Source organism: Leptosomus discolor, chromosome 3, assembly GCF_034619465.1.
Source record: "Leptosomus discolor isolate bLepDis1 chromosome 3, bLepDis1.hap2, whole genome shotgun sequence".
NCBI classification, from domain to species: Eukaryota; Metazoa; Chordata; class Aves; order Leptosomiformes; family Leptosomidae; genus Leptosomus; species Leptosomus discolor.
The window spans coordinates 11,032,943-11,038,942 of NC_141393.1; positions in this window are offsets into that span (position 1 = coordinate 11,032,943).

Consider the following 6,000-nt stretch of genomic DNA (forward strand, 5'->3'; position numbering starts at 1 on the left):
CAAGTGTTCGTACATCTGAATGAAGATCTCAGAAGCTTGTATGGGGTGGTTTTGGTGTGAGTTGACTAAAGAAATATACTGTTTAGTGAGTTCCACAAAGAGGAGGGAGACTCACTGAACAGCCAGCTATTTATGAATAAATATATCTATCCAGAGGGGGAGTCACATAAAACAATGGGCTGGCAGTGGCTGGTAATTTAAAATGCAGCAGGCAGACTGTTGCTCACATTAGTAACCTGTGAGACACATCGCTTAAATAGCCCAATCAGCCCCAACCAGCTCCTTGGGAATTGCTGAACCATTTGTGGCCTGCTTTGTTCTTGGAGAAACTTGCTCTTAAGACTCTATTGTATCTGTTTTCTTTATTTACATAAACTTGACAGCTTTAAGTGACTACCATTTCCTTTAAACCATACGCTTTTCATTTACAGAAAGCCACATATAGTCAAGTCTTAATATTACTTATTTTGGGCTCCTGGTAGGGTAATAATATTTAACAGTCCAGTATTATGCAATTTGCTTCATTATTTTTGTCATTTATTTTCATAGCTGATGTGCAACAGATTCTTGTCACCACTAAATTTGGAGATAAACTGTATGCCTTTCCTGTGTATTGAGTGTGCTTTGTTGTAATCATTGGTGCTTATATCATTCCCTTAATTTTGCAAATACCATCTGTTGTACCATGGACACTGCAATGATGGTCTGTGTTTATATTGTGGCCTTTTTTCTAACAAAGAGCTATATGGAAAATGAAGGTTAGATCTTATGTTTGAAGTAAGAGGTGAACTTTTGAGAAGCAATTTCTTAGATCCTTGTCAGACCTCATTTGCAAACGGAATTAGCTCTGTTAAATGCAACAAAAGGTGCTAATTTAGACCAATTTGTCCAAACATGAATTTGAACACGATGGTAAAGCAGAATAATCTAGTTAGTTTTCCTTTATTGTAGTTAAAGAAGACATTGTCTGTTAGGGGATACTATTAACCGATTCTTAAAATGTCTTGTGCAAAGCGTCTAGAGCAGAATAAATATGATCTCGGAAAGACTAGGAGGAAAACTAGCTTTTATACACACAGCTAAAACGTGGACTTGAATAGCATGAGTAGCTGACCTCTGATGGCCGTTGGGGAGGATGACAGTCTGCTGGAGCATCCGGGTAAGGCACCCTTTCTCCATTTAACAAGGACATAAGGAACAAACAAATCAGCTGTTACCCAAGAAGAAAGTTATCAAGTAGTAAAAGGTTTTGTGGGATGTGGTCTAGGTCTTTTTCATTTATTTTTTAAGTGGTTAAGGACTTTTCTGATATATTCAGCAACCAGTGGGATGGAAGGCAGAGGAGAGCAGTTTTTCACCTTAACCGTATGTGCCACCTTCAACTTCAGGACCTGCCTCCTTCATCCAGTTCTCCCTTGAACCCCAAACTAGTTCCATAGTATGTCTGCCCTCACTCCCGGGATCACCGTCAGTGATGTTGGTCGTGCTCAGCCTTTCTCTCCATCAACACTTCACTCACCCTATTTCCATTAACTGTACCATGCTTGTGCAAGTGACTTAGCTGAGCTGGATAACAGCAACAACAACAAGGCAGGGCTCCACCCAAGTGAAATGCAAATGAAATAAAGGGTTGTTTTGGTTTTTGTTTTCAAATTTTTTAGTGGCTTTTTTTTCTCTAGCACTTTTTGACAGGATGGGATATTAACAGCATTCATTGAGATTGTATTTTCTCAAAATGACAGTCCTTAAATGATGAAGAAATGAATTTGGAGATCTGCTGGATGGTGACCGAGAAGCAAAAGGATGCACTAGGCATTAAATGCAGTCCCCTGTTACAGGCAATCACATCATACAATTTCATTTCTAAATGCAGCCACCTTCACACAAACAACAGCGTGGTAACTCTCAGCCCTCAGCATCCACCAGAAACCTTTCCTAGACTTTCTCTTCTTCTAAGCATCAACGTTTAAAGTTATTGAGGGCTCGTTTATAGTAATTTATTCTCATGGCAACATTCTTTGGCTTCCACAGCTCCTCCACAGAAGCAACTGCAGTGCCATTTTACTTTGATTTTTAATTATTCACTTTAGATTAAATGCTGTATAATGCTAAAGATCAGGATGAGACCTAATACGTATCTGTGATGGGGAAAACCATTCCCAGATATCCCGCTGAGCCCATATGGTAATTTCTGCATTTGGGTATGCTTGTAAATGTCTGATTTAGCATCAGAGAGAGACAAGGTATTGAGGGAACAAGAAAAAAGACAGTATAAAAGAAATTCTCCCTCTCTCCCCCTTACATCTCCTCCTCTAAGTGGTGAGCCTCTCACATGTGATTCTTCAGGACCGGCTGGAGTAATTACTGGAATGGAGATTTTTGTGCCACTGAGGCAGGGACTGTGATGATGCCAGCAGACACAATGCTGCGGTGTCTACTGCTCGCAATCACAGCTCTGGCCCAGTCCCTACTAGAAGCTGGGACAGAAGCTGATTTTACTGCTTCTTCCGCATCCGATTTCATTTCACCCTTGCTCATGAAAGAGCCACAAGGTTTAGGATATGTTCATTATGTCAAAATGCATATGAGCTCCAACCAGCTTTTTGGAGAGGGCTTGGCCAGTACAGTGTCTTTGTGGTCCAGGAATTTTCACTTTATTCAACACAAGGCTGCTCTAAATGACAATTCCTCAATTTCATTTTCCTCAGTAAATGGATGTTTAGATGTTTAATTAGGAAGCAAACCATATAATCAACCTTCTGCAGATAGAGCTGCACAGCGTAATCTGTCTCCTTCACCTTCATTGCATGCTGCTGGAGTACCAGCAACTGCTGAATTTATCAACAATGTTGTGGCTCGAGTGGCAATTTGCCCAAAGATTTCTCAATTAATAAATATGAAGCAGCAGGCAGTCCAAGAACTGCACAGGCTATTCTGCACTTCTAACATAGCTGTTTCACTTCATTTTTGTCAGGAAAACAACTCCAAAGAAATCAGGCAGAAACACAAGTGACGAAAATAACAAAATGTGTTTACCTTTTTGTGTTCTTTTTTTTCTTTTTTTTTTTTTTTTTTTGTGCTATTTCCTTTTCAGATTCCCACAAAATGCTTGTCTGAGCAGTGTAAGTTATCCTGGCTGATATTCGAGACTGTTGCATTCTTGCTGAATGGTCCAGAGCCCACCTGCTAAGCAGGCGAATGTAGGGAAACCAGGACAAGGATGTACACCACATATCAAACATGCAGCAGAAATATGGAAGTGCCCCTGTCAAACACAGCTCACAGTCCCACAGCCCTTAGACTAAGCGGTAACTCTGGGTCAAAGCATATGCTGGCTGGGAGTGGGATCCTTGGAAGGGTGGTGAAATGGAGAAGGCAGGAATGGAGGAGCATTTCTGCATGCTTAAGGTGGAAATTTCTTCTCCTGATGCTCCCCATGTAAGCACGGGAGGAAAGGGTTGAATTCAGTGGATGAATTGAACTGTCGTCTGAATAAATCTCTCCTTCTCCATGGTCAGTAAAGGGAGACAAGGAAGATTGGCCTCTAGTAGGTGCCTGAGGTGGGTCTCTATGAGGTCCTGGCAAGAGTGTCCCAACTTGCAATCTGAGAGTGTCAAGATATTTTCCAGTGAGGGTTCAGACCCTGTGACGGTGGGATAGTCTTAATTCTCATGCTGAAGGCCAGAGGGTCACTGATATCCACCCTGCCTGGGTCCTGCTAAGGTCTAAAGCGGTGAAAGATGTTATTTGCACATTCAGCCCCATCACTTTTGCTTGCAATGGTGCAGTGGCAGACCACCAGAAACGTCTCTGATCTGACCAAGACAGCTGTTTTTGAATATATTTTCTGCTCGGTCCATCCCAAATCTACTCCCAGTCTCAGGCCAGGGAGGTTGTTGCAGAGGAACCAGCTCTCCCTTGCTACTTACAGTTAACGGGGAGCTGCACATCTGTCAAAATGATGCATCAGGAGTACCTTCAGAGACACTTTCTTCTTATTTTGGTTTTGGCAGCCCTCAGTCCATTCATGCCACAATCATTTTAACCACTAACACACTAAACCTTTTTGACACTTCCACTTCTTTACTGCATTCAAACTGCAATGAAACATGAAGTGCCTCCCAGGCTTCCACTGCAGCCTGTTCTGAAGTGTTTGCCCTCTGCCCAGAGAGAAGGCAGAGCTGCTGTATCCCTGGGATGTGGGGATGTCTCTGCATCTGGGCTTCACACATCCGTGAGAAACCAGAGCAAGCAGTGAGGGAGACAAACTGGGACAAACTCCTGTGGCTCTTAGTCACCCAAGAGATTTTTGGTGCAGCAAAACTAAAGGCTATAGATAAAGCAAAGGGCTCAGACAAGCCATGCAACTCTGGCAGTTGAGCAAGTGACTGCACATTGGCAGGTCCCATGTAACCACCCACGTGTGCTCTTACGGATCAAGGCAACTGGGAGATAATTCAACTTATGACACTGACCTGAGAGATCTGCACTAGGTCATACTGTTGTCCATTTTTTGCACATTTGGAACAGCTATGTAGGCTGTTACCAGAACTCCTCTGATGTGCAGTAGGGTTTTTAGATGTCATTAAAGTGCTCATGTCTGTGTAGTTCTGGAATACAGAAAGATTAAATAAATTTATACATTCTACAGAAGAAAATATGAGACTGACTTTAAAAGCAGACAAACTACACACTGAAAAGTGGGCATTGAATTAGACGTCCAGGGCAGTGTCTGAGCATTCACAATGACATGGGTGTTCCAGACAGATGACGTTCAAGCTATATCATAAGACAATAAATTTTTTTTTTTTTTGGCTTGGACTAAGAAATGGAGATTTAGAAATTGATAGATTTTTTTAAGCCCAGAGAGATCCATATTATTTGATTACCTCCATAATACTGACCTACACTGAGCAAAACACGTAGTGTTTGACTGAAACATGATTTCCCAAACGGTGTCTGAACATCATCTGCAACAGAAAATAATTGAAAAGTCTCAAGGCCCAGTTCCCCACTGCTATGTAATTACTGATGCCTATGTAATACGCTATTGATTTGCCCATGTTTTTCTACATTCATTTTGCACAGGTGCTAATAACTTACAAACCATAAAACATTGCAGGAACAGCCCCAAAGTCTTAACAAGAGTAAATCACCGTTCAGAGGTCCTTAATTCTTTTATCTCCATATTTATTTGCAGTGTAAGTTCCCCGCCAGCCACGTGGAAGTGAAAGTGACCTGAGTGTGGAAATGTTCCTTATTTAAGGCCTTTTACCTGCAAATGTAATCCCACACCCTTCCTTGCTGCCTTATGCACTTCTTGCTGTCAGCAGTTATCCTGTTGTTTTTCGGACAATGGCAGACACAACAACCAACAAGCTGATGCTCTGGAGATCAGGAATGCAGCGATTCTTTTTGACCACGCAGCTCTTTTAAGGATCCCAGCGGCCCTGTCAATCAATGTTTACTTTTAATGAGCCCAATTAGGTATATCTCTCCAGTGCATGATTGTGAGGATTTGAAAAGGGTCAATTTGTAATGGTTCTTGTGGTGGTCACTGCTACCTGAAACATTAATGAAGGTTTATTAAATTAACAACACATGGTTTTTCAGCAACCCAAAATTCACACAGTTAATTAAGGTTGGATTCTATACATGCACCAGCTTGGTGAGCTACTTACGTCTTATGTGTGCAGAATTGATTAGGTATAGTCCTGGAATATTCATCCAGAACTTTGCTGTCCCTATTTATGATCTGTTTTGTTCCTTGTGACATCTTTTAAGAACTCAGTGCACTGTTGTCTGTATTTAAACCAGAGACTCCCACAAAATGTTTTTTTTTTTTTTTTTCTCAGCGTATTGTAGAGTCCTCAGTGAGCAGGTAAGGTTGCTGCAAAAAGCTTTTGGGACTTGAATAGGAAATCAATTTAATTTTTTAACATTTCTTTCCTATCCTCAAACTTTAAGGTGATGCATAAGACAATACTGAACTACTTCAAC